Source organism: Pelophylax lessonae (assembly GCF_965119305.1).
Source record: "Pelophylax lessonae genome assembly, chromosome: 1".
Classification (NCBI taxonomy): Eukaryota; Metazoa; Chordata; class Amphibia; order Anura; family Ranidae; genus Pelophylax; species Pelophylax lessonae.
In genome coordinates this window covers 675515511-675530952 of record NC_138768.1, presented here as the reverse complement: position 1 = coordinate 675530952, position 15442 = coordinate 675515511, and the positions used below count along the sequence as shown (strand labels likewise).

The following is a 15442-nucleotide window of genomic DNA, read 5'->3' as shown; positions in this document are numbered from 1 at the left end:
AAACATATGAGATCATCTCTCATTGCCAGCTCTCCTTCCTCACACAGAGACTGCAGTTTGAGGAAGGAGAGATCTGTGAGTTTTTTGAGAGTTTACAGTGTGTGATCTGAGTGCCAGTGTGCCCACAGTGTCAATCAGTGTGCCCACAGTGCCAATCAGTGTGCCCACAGTGCCAGTGTGCCCATCAGAGAGCCAATCAGTGTGCCCATCACTGTCACAGTTCCCATCAGTGTCACAGTGCCCATCAGTGTGCCAATCAGTGTCACCGTGTCCATCAGTGTCACCGTGCCCATCAGTCATCAGTGCCACCAGTGTCACGTCTCAGTTTCACCGTGTCAAAAGGGCCTACAGTTCAATCAGTGTCATCGGTGCTATCAGTGTCATCAGTGCCATTAGTGTCACCGTGCCAGTGCCTACAGTGCCATTGTCAGTGTCATAAGTGCCATCAGCATCACCGCTACAGTGTCATCAGTGCCTACAGTGTCACCGTTCCTTGCTGTGCCATCAGTGTCACCGTGCCTCATTGTCAGTGCCCATAGTGTCAACGTGCCATTAGTGTCACACAGTGCTGCATATCAGTGCCACCTACCAGTGGAACCTCATTAGCATCCATCAGTGTAGGATCAACATCACCAACGATGGCAAAGAGATTTTTTTCAGCTGAGGAGGACTACAATATCCTTTGTGTTGCCGACGAGATCAACAGGGAGCTCTCTGCTTCGGATTCTTCTTCGGATTCAGAGTCTGACTCCGAAGTAAATTACGAGCCGGTCATAAGCAGTGGGACGCAGACAGACTCCGACGAAGAAGAATATCGCGTGCCTACCAAACGAAGGCATTCTGGTGAGGAGGAGGCAGTGGCATCCACCAGCTCTGCAGTGCCATCCACCAGCACCACCGTGCCATCCACCAGTACCACAGTGCCTCGGCAAGAAAGGCCAAGTACAAGTGGGGTGTCACCTCACCCCCAAAGGGTTAGGACCCATGCCAGCCTTCCCTATGCCCTTCAGAACCCCTTGTGGCTTCCTCCTAACTCAGGAGAAGCCATCATCCACCCTTTCACTGCCCAGCCAGGAGTCCAGGTTAACACTGAGAACTTTGCCCCGATAGACTTCTTCAATTTAATTTTTACAGAGGACCTGCTGATGTCAATTGTGGCCCAGTGCAACCTGTACGCACAGCAACTTATTCAGAGTAACCCCACGTCTTATTATTCACGTCCCTATGAGTGGAGAGACCTAATGGTGGAGGAGTTTAAGATTTTTTTAGGCCTCACCTTCAATATGGGACTAATAGCAAAAATGACCAACCAAACCCATCTACCATATGCCAATCTACTCCGCAGTAATGCCCAGGACCAGATATTTAATGATAATGAGGTTCCTACATTATAATGACAATACCCAGTGCCCTCCCCGAAATTCCCCAACATTTGACAAGCTTTATAAAATTCGGCCACTTCTAAATTATTTTTCAGAAATATTCCCTCAATTATTTACCCCAGACCAACATATATGTGTGGATGAGTCCCTTGTTAAATTTACCGGCAGGCTGGGCATCAAACAATTTAACCCCAGCAAACGGGCCTGCTATGGGGTGAAGGTGTATAAATTATGTGACCGAGCCACAGGGTACACATATGCCTTAATGGTGTACGAAGGGAAGGACACCCAGCTGCATTCCCCTGAATGTCCAGACTACTTGGGATCAAGCAGGAAAGTTGTTTGGGACCTCATATACCTCTCCTAGAAAAAGGCTACCACCTTTACGTAGATAACTTCTACACAAGTTTGCCCCTGTTCCGCAACCTTCACAGGAAGAAGACTCTGGCATGTGGCACGGTCAGAAAAAACAGGAAAGGCTTTCCTCAAAAGCTCGTAAACACGAAGCTAAGAAGAGGGGAGGTGGCTAGTCTGCGAAATCTGGCTGGGAAGTGGAGGGACAGAAGAGATGTGTACATGCTGTCTTCAATCCACAACGACAACTATGTGGAAGCCCGAAGAAGGAATGGCCCAATCCGAAAGCCAATATGTGTCCATGAGTACAACTTGTTCATGGGGGGAGTGGACTTCAATGACCAAATGATGGAACCCTATCTACCCACAATACGAACATACCATTGGTACAAAAAAGTCTCAATTTATCTTTTTCATTTGGCCACATACAATTCCTACATAATGTACCGCAAGTCCACCAAAAGCCCCCAACCTTTCCTTTATCACCTGGAGGAAATCTTCGCTGCCCTTATATTCCCAAACAGCCCACCAGAAAACATTTGATACAATGTTATAAGTAGACTTTCTGAACGCCATTTTCCCGGTAAAATCCCTCCCACACAAACAGACAAAAGACGGCAGAAAAAATGTAGGGTGTGTACCAGTGCAGGAGTTAGAAGAGACACCCGTTTTTATTGTCCCCAGTGTCCTTCCAAACCAGGCCTCTGTATAGAAGACTGTTTCCGCCGTTACCATACTTGTCTAAATTATTAGTGAAGTATGGTAAACGTAGTCCTCAATTCCTGCCATTTACCTTCACCCCTTATGCCACTGTATGCTCCTGAACTGACCCTGGCCTGTTATTCAACTACGCCTTTGCCTGCTGCTTTTGTACATATGTCTGCCTGCTCCAGAACTGACCCTGGCCTGTTATTTGACCACGCCTTTGCCTGCTGATTTTTTACATACCTCTGCCTGCTATGGAACTGACCCTGGCCTGTTATTCGACCATGCTTCTGCCTGCTGCTTCTGTTCATACCTCTGCCTGATCTGGAACTGACTCTGGACTGTTTGACCACAATTTTTGCCTGCCTCTTGGAGTAGTGGGATTCATACCACAGGGGTCTCGCATATGTGAGGGGACCAGAATTGTTTTTCTGGATGAAGAAAACAATTTTTTTTGTTTTTCTTCATCCCAGATTAGGGTCTGGATCCTGGAGGCTTCAAATAGATTTGGGTGGGAGAAGCCTCTACCCCTGTCCCCATTCTATCCCAACAGAGGCCCTACTTCTGCCTGCAGGACTTACTGCCATCATGCCTCTGCCTGCCGCATGAACTGACCACACCTCTGCCTGCTACTTGAACTGCGGACTATGTTCTTGCCTACTACCAGGACCAATATTTTGGCACTGCTCACAATATCTCGGCCTGCACTGACACTGGACTGGTATCCTTACCTGTTGCCTGGACAATTGCATTCGCTGTTCCTGACCAAGTCCCTGCCTGCTGCCTGGACTACCAGTGCTCAACTCCTGTGGACAACTGCGCTTCTAAAACTACAGGTAAGCTTTTGTTTACCCTTTGCTCGGCAGAATGTATTTTGGGGTGTAACTCATGGTATGTGCATGCTATGTGTCCCTAGAACACCTGATGGTGTTCTTTGCATGTTGGGCCTCTATATGTGACCAGACTGCGTAAAAGTCTCACACATGTGGTATCGCCATACTCAGAAGGAGTAGCAGAATGTATTTTGGGGTGTCATTTTTGTTATGTACATGCTATGTGTTGGAAATATCTTATAAATGCGTTTTCATTTTTTTTCCACATTTTCCAAAAACTTCTGGAAAATATGACATGTTCAAAAGACTCATTATGCCTCATAGATTATACGTTGGGGTGTTTGCTTTCCAAAATGGGGTCATTTAGTGGGCTTTTCCATTGTGCTGGTGCTCCAGGGCCTTCAAAAGTGTAAAAGGTGGTTGAAAAATGAAAAGTGTATTTTATGCTCCTAGAACGCCTGGAGGTGCTACATCAATGTTGGACCTCTGATTGTGGCCTGGCTGTAAAAAAGTCTCACACATGTGGTATTGCCATACTCAGGAGGAGTAGCAGAATGTATTTTGGGGTGTCATTTTTGCTATGTACATGCTATGTGTTGGAAATATCTTATAAATGGACAACTTTGTGTAAAAAAAAATGCGTTTTCATTTTTTTTCCACATTTTCCAAAAACTTCTGGAAAAAAATGACATGTTCAAAAGACTCATTATGCCTCATAGATTATACGTTGGGGTGTTTGCTTTCCAAAATGAGGTCATTTAGTGGGTTTTTCCATTGTGCTGGTGCTCCAGGGCCTTCAAAAGTGTAATAGGTGGTTGAGAAATAAAAAGTGTATTTTATGGGAGGAACCAAGCTTTGAGATACCCTCTAAAATTTTCCAAATGTTTGACCCATTGGGAATCAGTCCTTAAGGTTCTTCACTTCTGGTACTACACTCCGGATAAACTATTGCGCATCTTCTCAACACATTCGAATAATTGCTGGAGAGAATGTGGACAAATTGGCTCAGCACCACACATCTGGTGGCACTGCCCCGAGCTTACCTTATTTTGGAAGGAAATCGATTCGCTCATCACTCAACTTACAGGGCGACAGATCTCCCTAGAGCCACAAACTGCCCTGCTGGGGGTGGGGCTCTCTACTTGGCACAATGAATTCCACGCTGTCATCACTCACATCTTGATAGCGGCACGCTTAACCATAGCCAGGAGTTGGAAAAAGAGATGTGCACCTACCTTCCGGCAGTGCATAACCATTCTAAACCACAATATGCACATGGAATACATGTGTGCCAAAGCCCATTACGGCCTGACAAAATTCTTTTCACTGTGGGAACCCTGGCTTAGAAATCCTAATAGTAACTTGGATGCTACCTGACTCTTTATCTCCTTGCCTCCCTCTACCTTTATAAGGGATTCATCTAAACCTCACTGATCAATTCCGATTACCTGCTTCTTACACACAACGCCTTCTGTTCTCAGCCTATCTCTACTTACATGAAGCAGCTTCTCCCTAACCCTGGAACACAGCACACACTGGATAACTACATCTGGAACTTTACTACGTATATGATTACAGTCTATCCATGACTCCTTGCTTATGTCCCCCACTGAGATCATCTATGTATGTCTCGATGTTTTTGTTTTGTTCTTTTTGTTCTTTCTGTTTTATGCTCTCTAGTAGCTGCCTGACTGTTGTTATTCATACTCTTAATTGGTTGTACTATATGAAGGTGGTATGTAGTCTTGCAGACTGTATATTATGCTTATTTGTACTCTATGGATTTAACGTTGAACAAAATAAAAAGTTTCAAGTTTAAAAAAAAAAAAGTGTATTTTATGCTCCTAGAACGCCTGCCGGTGCTGCTTCAATGTTGGACCTCTGTATGTGGCCTGGCTGTAAAAAAGTCTCACACATGTGGTATCGCCATACTCAGGAGGAGTAGCAGAATGTATTTTGGGGTGTCATTTTTGCTATGTACATGCTATGTGTTGGAAATATCCTATAAATGGACAACTTTGTGTAAAAAAAAAATGCTTTTCATTTTTTTTCCACATTTTCCAAAAACTTCTGGAAAAAAAGAACATGTTCAAGAGACTCATTATGCCTCATAGATTATACGTTGGGGTGTTTGCTTTCCAAAATGGGGTCATTTAGTGAGCGTTCCATTATCCTGGTGCTCCAGGGCCTTCAAAAGTGTAACAGGTGGTCAACAAGTTAGATGTGTAGTTTATGCTCCTAGAACAACTGATGGTGCTCCTTGCATGTTGGGCCTCTCTATATGAGTAGACTGTGAAAAAGTCCTACACATGTGGTATCGCCATACTCAGGAGGAGTAGCAGAATGTGTTTTGGGGTGTAGTTGCAAGTATGCCTATGCCATGTGAGAGAAATAACCTGTTGGAAATTAAAATTTTGTAAAAAAAAAAAAAATAATTTAATTTTGAAAAGAATTGTGGGAAAAATGACAACTTCAAAAAACTCACCATGCCTCTTATTAAATACCTTGGAATGTCTACTTTCCAAAAAGGGGTCATTTGTACTTTCCTGGCTAGTTAGGGTCTCAAGAAATGAGATAGGCTGTCAGTACATTAGGTGTGATCAATTTTCAATGATTAGCATAATAGCTTGTAGACTCTCTAACTTTCACGCAGACCAAATAATATACACTTATTTGAGTTATTTTTACCAAAGATATGTAGAAGTATACATTTTGGCCAAAATTTATGAAGAAAAATTACTAATTTGAAAAATTTTATAACAGAAACTGAAAAAAAAAATGGATTTTTGTAAGAACTTACCGTAAAATCCTTTTCTCTTAAGCTCATTGACAGACGTAGTCTTCTTGATTCTCAAGAGCTGGGTTATGTTGTCTCCGCAGGAGTAGGACTAGGCAGAATGACAAAAACGTTCTGGCTCCACCCTAGGGGGCAGTCCCTGAGGGTATATCCTCCCTCTCTCTGCTACAGGGAATCAGTTCTGTTTAAAGCAGTACAGAGAAATTAACCCAACCCAACTCAATGATAGAGGGGCGGGTACTACGTCTGTCAATGAGCTTAAGAGAAAAGGATTTTACGGTAAGTTCTTACAAAAATCCATTTTTCTCTATCGCTCATTGACAGACGTAGTCTTCTTGATTCTCAAGAGCTGGGACATCCAGAAGCAGTGCCACAAATGAGGGGTGGGATTGACAAAATCAAATCCAATCTAGTAGGCCCAACCGGTGCCAAACTAGAAGTTTTAAAGGCTCATTATAAACAAAGAATGAGACTAAAAGAAAAATTTTCCAACGGAAAAAACCCTCGAGGTAGACCACTGGTCTCCTCAAATTGCGGCCTGCAAAACCTTGCGGCCAAATGAGGCATCAGACGATGCCATTACATCAACTTTATAATGTTTAGAGAAGGTATGCACCGACGACCAGGTAGCCGCCTTGCACACCTGGACCACTAACGCCTGATGGCGAAAGGCCCATGACGCACTAAGTGCCCGAGTGGAGTGCGCCTTAACAGGGAACGGGGGCTCCCGACCCTTAATAGAATAAGCCTGCACTACCGTCTGTCTGATCCATCTGGAAATGGTCGCGGCAGATGCAGGCAACCCCTTTTTGGGTCCATCTGGGATCACAAAAAGTGAATCCGTCTTGCGAAACGAGTCTGTCGTTTTTAAGTATACCCTGATCGCCCGGACCACATCCAAGGAGTGCAAAGCAAATTCCCGAGGATGACTGGGCTTAGGACACAGGGAAGGTAATACAATTTCTTCATTCAGATGAAATTCTGAAACTACTTTTGGTAGGAAGGATGGATTCGGACGAAGAACCACCTTATCTCTATGAACCACCAGATATGGTGAACGACAAGATAATGCGGCCAGTTCTGACACCCTGCGTGCAGAAGTAATAGCCACCAAGAAGGCCACCTTCTGGGACAACGTGGGTAGAGGAATCTCCCTAATATCTTCAAAGGGAGGTTTCTGAAGAACCGACAACACTAAATTAAGATCCCAGGGGGGTAACGGCGCGTGCACTGGCGGAGCCAGATGTCGCACCCCCTGGATGAAATTCCGCACCAAGGAATGAGTAGCCAAAGGCTTCTGAAAGAAGATGGCTAATGCTGAGACCTGACCCTTGATAGTACTCAAGGCCAGTTTCTGCTCAACCCCTTGTTGCAGAAAAGCCAATATTCGACTAATCGAATAAGACCGAGGACGGAACCCCAAAGGTTCACACCATGCAATGTAGGACTTCCATGTGCGATGATAAATCTTTCTGGAAGTCGCTTTCCTTGCTTCAACTAGAGTAGGAATAACTGAAGCTGACAAACCTTTGTCCTTCAGCACCTGGGTCTCAATAGCCAGGCCGTTAAAGCCAGCGATCGTAAAGCAGGATGGAAGATCGGTCCCTGAGACAGTAGATCCTCTCTGAGAGGAAGTCTCCACGGGACGTCCGCCACCAGTCTGACCATGTCGGCGTACCAAGCTCGACGAGGCCAGTCCGGAGCTACCAGGATTACTGGGATTCCTTCCTCCTCTACCCTGCGAAGAAGTCTTGGCAGTAACGCGAGAGGAGGGAAGGCATACATTAGCTGGTATTGCCCCCACGGGGCGATCAGTGCGTCTGCGGTTTCTGCTAGAGGATCGCGGGAGCGAGCCACGAATCTCTGAACTTTCCTGTTGAATCGTGATGCCAACAGATCCACATCCGGGGTGCCCCACCGTAGGCACAACTGGTGGAAAACGTCTGGATGGAGGGACCATTCCCCCTGATCCAGGGTCTGACGGCTGAGATAATCTGCCTGCCAATTCTCCACCCCCGGAATGAACACCGCAGAGATTGCTGGAACAAATCGTTCCGCCCAGCGAAGAATGCAAGCCACTTCTTTGGCCGCTCGGACACTCTTGGTGCCCCCCTGGTGATTGACATAAGCCACGGCCGTGGCATTGTCCGACTGGATCCGAACCGGGCTGCCCTGGAGCTGCTCGGTCCAGTGAATCAGACAAAGTCTGATCGCTCTCAGTTCCAATACATTTATCGGTAATCTGGATTCTTCCGGGGACCAAAGTCCCTGGGCAGATAATTGACCGAGAATTCCTCCCCATCCGGATAGACTGGCATCCGTGGTCACTATCGTCCAATATATTGGCAGAAATGACTTTCCCTGGCTGAGCATTGGAGACCGAAGCCACCAAACCAGAGACTCTCTGGTCTGTTTGCTCAATCGTATCTGATTGTCCAGGGATTCCGGATTCCGATTCCATCTGAGGAGAATCTCTTGCTGAAGAATTCGGGTATGGGACTGGGCAAATGGGACTGCTTCGAATGAAGCCACCATCAACCCCAGAACCCTCATGCAAGTCCGAAGGGAAGACCAGCTGTTGGACAGTAACAACTGGACTGCTGATTGAATCTTTCGAAGTTTCCCTACCGGAAGAAACACTCTTGTCCTGACTGTGTCTAGAATTAGACCCAGATATTCGAGCCTCTGGGTGGGAACCAGAAAAGACTTTTGCTGGTTCACCAGCCACCCGAATTCCTGTAAAGAAATCATAGTAATTTCTATGTTTTGTAGCAAGGTCTGAGGAGACTCTGCATGAAGCAGAAGATCGTCTAGGTAACCTAGAATCGATATACCTCTTTGGCGCAGAAGTGCCAACATTGGGGCCAACACTTTTGTGAAGACCCGCGGAGCCGTGGCGAGACCGAAAGGTAACGCCACAAACTGATAGTGGTTCTCCTCTACGGAAAAGCGTAGAAAACGCTGATGTCCTGCGAAAATGGGAATGTGAAGATAGGCGTCCTTGATGTCTATGGACGCTAGGACATCCCCTGGATGCAGGAAGGCTGCTACCGTGCGAATGGACTCCATTCTGAATCTTCTTATGTTGACGAAAGAATTGAGTGCTCTTAAGTCCAGAATTGGACGCACTTTGCCCTCTTTCCTGGGTATTGTAAACAGGTTTGAATAAAACCCTTGAAACCGTTCTGTCCAAGGAACGTGGACTACCACTCCTTGTTGTAGTAGATCTGTGACTGCTCTCCGCAGATCTTCTAGACGATCCGGAGATAGTCGGATATTGGAAGGGAAGAATCGCGCCGGTGGGAGAGATCGAAACTCGATCTTGTACCCTGACTTTATGACTTCGCAAACCCATTTGTCCGGGATTCTGGAAAGCCATGGATCCGGGAACCGGCGAAGACGTCCCCCCACCCCAGTTATGGGTGGGGGCGCACCTTCAGGCTTTGGATGGTTTATCTTCAGGTCTGGAAGGGGCGGGCTTTTGCTTGCCCGACCAACGACCCCTGATGCCTCCTGTAGGAACCTTGGAGGACTTGGTTTTTTCACCCGCTGGACGAAAAAACCTCTTGTGAGCAGAAAAAGAAGGCCCTCGTCTTTGACGAGTTCCTCTACCTTTAAAATTTTGCGGTAAAAAGGTGCTTTTTCCACCGGTGAGATCCTTAATGATCTCATCTAAGTTGGCTCCAAATAGACGTTCTCCTGAAAAGGGGATATTAGCCAATGCTTTTTTGGAACCTTGGTCGGCTATCCAACCTTTTAGCCACAGTGTACGCCTGAGAACCACTGCTGAGACTGATGCTCGCGCCATTAATGGAGTGGCGTCTAACGCTGCATCACATACAAACTGTAACCCCTGTATCATTTGTTCCAACAAATCTGATACCGCCTGAGGGACTTCTTCTAAGTCCCGGCGTAACCACTTGGTCCATTCAGTTACAGCCTGCGAAACCAGACCAATAGCAATTATTGGCCTGAAAGCTGATCCAATCAAGGAAAACATGGTGCGAGACATAGCTTCTATCTTGCGATCCACTGGATCTTTAAAAGACGGAGCGTCTTCCAAAGGAATAACCGTGGCTTTATTCAATCTAGCAATTGGTGAATCCACCACAGGTGGTTCTGTCCATTTCTTAATAAGGGTTTCCTCAAACGGATAACGCCTGTCAATGCGTTTGGAAATATTAAAAGTGCGTTTTGGCAGACGCCATTCTTCATCGATTGGATTGCCAAAACATTTGGGCAATGGAAAAACCTTTGCCACTTTGATGCGCTTTTTAGTCCCAAAAGGGATCTCAGTTTCAGCTATTTCTGATGGAATACCCTGTAACCTTAAAGTCTCTTGAACAGATACAATGAGTGCGTTTACCAACGCTTCCTCTCGGGCTATGGCAGATGCCGAAACATCCTCCTCACTGTCTGAAGAGACAGGACCCGAGACACCAATACCAGATGAAGTACCTGCAACTGCAGAAATAGGCTCAGAGTCTGAATCCGAGGTTTCAGATAATAAGGGGTTAGGCGGGGGTCGCTTTCTTGCGCCCTGTCCCTGACAAGCCACTTCCACCCGGGACACAAAAGTTTCCATAATGGCTGACAAAGATTCAATTGTCAATGGGGTGCTGGAGGATCCCGCAGACCCCTCGAGGGGATCCGGAGGAGATACATGAGTGGCAGGGTCCATGTTAATACAGGACACTTTTTGCCAGCAATAAACAAAAAAACTCTTTTTTTTTTTTTTTTTTTTGTGTGTCTCCCCCTAGCGCAATAGCGCCCCTCAGAGTACCTGCTTCTCGATCCCAAAGAGAGAGAGAGGGACCCCCAAGGCTCACCAACCGATGCAGTGCAGTTTCCAACAAACTGCAGCCAGCGTCTGTCTTACACAGACTGGAAGGAGCTGTTTGCTTTTTCCCGGGCAGAAGGCGTGGCTCCGCCCCCTGTGTACGCCTTCCGGCGTTCCCAGCCCTCCACGAGGAAGCTGGGCTCACAAAACATGGCCGCCCCCATAGAAGAGACATAAGACTCCAAAAACATGGCGGCCGGCGTGACCTGAGGACATACATGCATTCGGTCTACGGCAAAATGGCGGCGGACCGCCGATATCGTCTTCCCAGCACATCCACCTGCACTCTGCTGAGAGGTGACATATGGATCTACAGGGATACACTGCACATAAGGTAGGATTATACCTCCTATGTTTGCTGCAATGTTACAGTCTGCTGGGTAGAGTGTTAGCTCTTGAACCAAGTCCACTTCCCACAAACACATGCTGTATTACAAGGGGGACTTGTAAATGTCAGATATATACTGACCATATATGGAGGGGCCCATAATATATACTGCCTCATAAATGAGGAAAAAAAGGGAACGTTTTACTCACCATACCGAACCGACAGGCACCCTCTCTTCATAATACCCTCTCCACCGAGGTGGGGGTTTGTGGACGCCTCGACTCTCTGGTCCTGGCGTCCAAGTGAGCTTTTAACTCGCAAAGTCAGTCCCTTTACTGGGACTCCGTCGCGGCCGACTCAGCGCACTGGTCTGCACGCGTTTTTAGGCAGAAACCGGGGTGACCACTGGATCTCACATCCAGCCCGTCGCCCGGCCCCGCATACTTACTTGAATATGTCGCGGCCGACCAAGCGCAATGCCTGGTCTGCACGCGCTCGTAGGCCGGCTGGGGTGACCACAAGTGTCGCCCAGTCCGGCATTTTTGCTTGAAGATCTCACAGGAAAAAAACACTGGAGAAAACTACCTAAAAAATGTCTTTTTCTTAAAGAAAAAAAGTCTTGCCAGGACCAAAAGATCCCAGCAAGGAACTTAGGTCCTTACTCCTGACTAGACAGAAAAAAACTGATTCCCTGTAGCAGAGAGAGGGAGGATATACCCTCAGGGACTGCCCCCTAGGGTGGAGCCAGAACGTTTTTGTCATTCTGCCTAGTCCTACTCCTGCGGAGACAACATAACCCAGCTCTTGAGAATCAAGAAGACTACGTCTGTCAATGAGCGATAGAGAAAAATAGTTTTTTTTTTAAATTTTCGGTCTTTTTTCATTTATAGCGCACAAAATAAAAAGCCCAGTGGTGATTAAATACCACCAAAAGAAAGCTGTATTTCTATGAAAAAAAGGTAATTGTCATTTAAAGTGTGAGAGCACTGAAAGCTAAAAATTGGTCGGGGGCAGGAGGGGGGTTTAAGTGCCCAGTAGGCAAGTGGTTAAATAATGCATATGCTCCGCCTCCAAAATCATTTCTTACATTTTACCACTTGTGCAGTTTTATAAGATTTTATATAAAAAAAATATATATATATATAGAATAAACAAAACCTAAACGATCTAATTCTGTATACTTAAATGATGAGTTGGATGAAGACTGGACATTGCTGATTTTGTGCAATTAGATAATAATGAATGTCATAATAGGCAAATAAAAGTTTAAGAAAGAAAATTCAAAATGATATATATATATATATATATATATATATATATATATATATATATATATATATATATATATATATATATATATGCACATTGTTCTTTTACCTTGTTCCACATCTCATGTTTTACTTGTTGGCACTGTATTGGTAACAGTAAAAAAGCCAAAACATTTTTTTTTTTTTAGCACTCTTTAACAGTTGGTGCTAACACAGGTTGCAAGAACGGCATTAAAAGAGCTTACATAAATCTGATTTGTAACATGAAGGCTAAACTATGTGACCTGAAGTGCACTATGAAAGGAACAATTCACCCTACTGTGCCTATTCACTAAGACTGATTATCTGGTTATAGTGTGTGGCGACAAGAAATAATCAACTTCCAATACACAATTTACAACTCCCTCTTGTATTCCAAGAATTTGGGTTTATCAACCTGTCTTACAAGACTTACAAGAACTGTCAGTATTATCCGACATCAACCAGTTAGTTACACTTTCATGCTGGGGCTGTAATTTTTCAGTGCAGCTTTGAATCTGATTAAGGATAATGGGGAAACTGGCAACTGTCACAAAAAGAACAATAATGAATAAGACCCCTTGCTTTGATAATGAAACCAGGACATATAAATGCCCAATAAGTATCTAAACAATCAGTTTTAAAGCTGTACTAACCGGTTGCTGACTGCGCACAGTATATTTACTGCGGCAGTCAGCCTCGGCCAGGCAGAGTGACGTAGATCTACGTCGCTCGCCTGTCACTCCTTTTAGAGCCAATAGCGGGCGAGCGCGCGCCCGCTGAGGCGCACGCCCGCCTCGGCTCGTTCACAGAGGAGTGCGGGCGTGTGACCGGCAGACCCGATGTCCGCCGGTCACACTACGATCGCCGGTACAGCGGGAGAAAGACAGAGCGGCTTATGTAAACAAGCCGCCTGTCATTCTCCCCTGTGTAAAAATGAAGATCAGATGGTTCTACTATGTAGAACCGTTGATCTTTGTTTTTACACTAGGAGACCTGTCCCACTACAGTAAGAATCACGCCCCTAGGACACACTTAACCCCTCCCTGTCCAATACAGTTAACCCCTTTCCTGCCAGTGTCATTTTTGCAGTAACAGTGCATATATATAGCACTGATTACTGCAGTAATGTCAATGGTACCCCCAAAAGTATAAAAAATGTCAGTCAAGGGTCCGATCTGTCCGCCGCAATGTCGCAGTACCGCAAAAAAATCGCAGATCGCCGCCATTACAAAAACACCAAAAATGACAAAAATCTTTCCTTTTGTTAGTAAACGCGATAACTTTTGCACAAACCAATCAAAATACGCTTTTTGCGATTTTTTTTTTTTTTTACCAAACATATGTAGCGTAAAACAATTTGGCCAAAAATGTTAAAAAATTTTGATTTTTACATTTTTTTTGGGGAGAATTTCATATAAAAAAAAGTGAAAAATATTATTTTTGCAAAAATTACGCAATTTTTTGTTTATAGCGCATGATCAAAAAATCGCACAGGTGATCAAATACCACCAAAAGAAAGCTCTGTTTGTGGGAAAAAAAGGACGTGAAATTCGTTTAGGTACAGCGTCGCACGACCGCGCAATTGTCCGTTAAAATCACGCAGTAAAAAATCGCAAAAAACAACCTGGTCAGGAAGGGGGTAAAATCTTCCGGGGCTTAAGTGGTTAAACCCACTAACAAAAATGTATTAAATTGCACCTTACCAGCTCTTAGATGTGGTGGCAGCATTCGTATCATTTTTTAGGCCTTTTTTCTTTTATTTTTGCCTGGTGATCCAACTATAGTAGTAAGTCTGTTATTTTTCAATTTCTAATAGACCAAGCTGTCTAGCAAAAGTGACAGTGTTGCTTACAATGGTCAGCTTTTATTCACTTATGTAAAATCTTTATCCCAAAAGGAAAATACAGTTGCTGTGGCTGCCTGTAAAGTGTTAGCAGTTGTTCAGCTTTAACCACTTGTCTACCTACCCCATATATAAACAGTGGCTGGTAGACTGGGATTTTAACCACTTAAGGACCAGGCCTATTTCTGACACTTGTTGTTTAAAATCAGTATTTTCTGCTAGAAAATTACTTAGAACCACCGAACATGATATACTCTATATATATATATATATATATATATATATATATTTTAGCAAGACCCTATAGAATAAAACAGAAATTGTTGCAATACTGTATGTCACACCGTATTTGTGCAGTGGTCTTACAAACTCAATTCTTTTGGGAAAAAATATCATTTTTGAATTGAAAAATAAGAAAACAGTAAAGGTATCCCAGCCGTTTCTCTATAATGTGAACGATAATGCATAAGTGCTGCTGGCACTGGGGAGCTACAGTATATTGAGGGAACCATGAATGCCAACATGTACTGTGACATACTGAAGCAGAGCATGATCACCTCCCTTCGGAGACTGGGCCGCAGGGCAGTAATCCAACATGATAACAAGCCCAAACACACCTCCAAGACGACCACTGCCTTGCTAAAGAAGCTGAGGGTAAAGGTGATGGACCGGCCAAGCATGTGTCCAGACCTAAACCCTATTGAGCATCTGTGGGGCATCCTCAAATGGAAGGTGGAGGAGCGCAAGGTCTCTAACATCCACCAACTCCCTGATGTCATCATGGAGGAATGGAAGAGGACACCAGTGGCAACCTGTGAAGCTCTGGTAAACGCCATGCCCAAGAGGGTTAAGGCAGTGCTGGAAAATAATGATAGCCACACAAAATATTGACACTTTGGGCCCAATTTGGACATTTTAACGTAGGGGTTTTGTTGCCAGCGGTTTAGACATTAATGGCTGTGTGTTGAGTTATTTTGAGGGGACAGCAAATTTACACTGTTATACAAGCTGTACACTCACTACTTTACATTGTAGCAAAGTGTCATTTCTTCAGTGTTGTCACATGAAAAG

At 44.9% G+C, this 15442-nt stretch overlaps 1 protein-coding gene across 2 annotated transcripts in view; it reads right to left on the bottom strand.

Moving 5' to 3' along the window:
- Positions 1-15442, bottom strand: part of LOC309554568 (uncharacterized protein) — a 151845-nt gene that overhangs the window by 7724 nt on the left and 128679 nt on the right. The gene's annotated exons all lie outside the window — the stretch shown is intronic.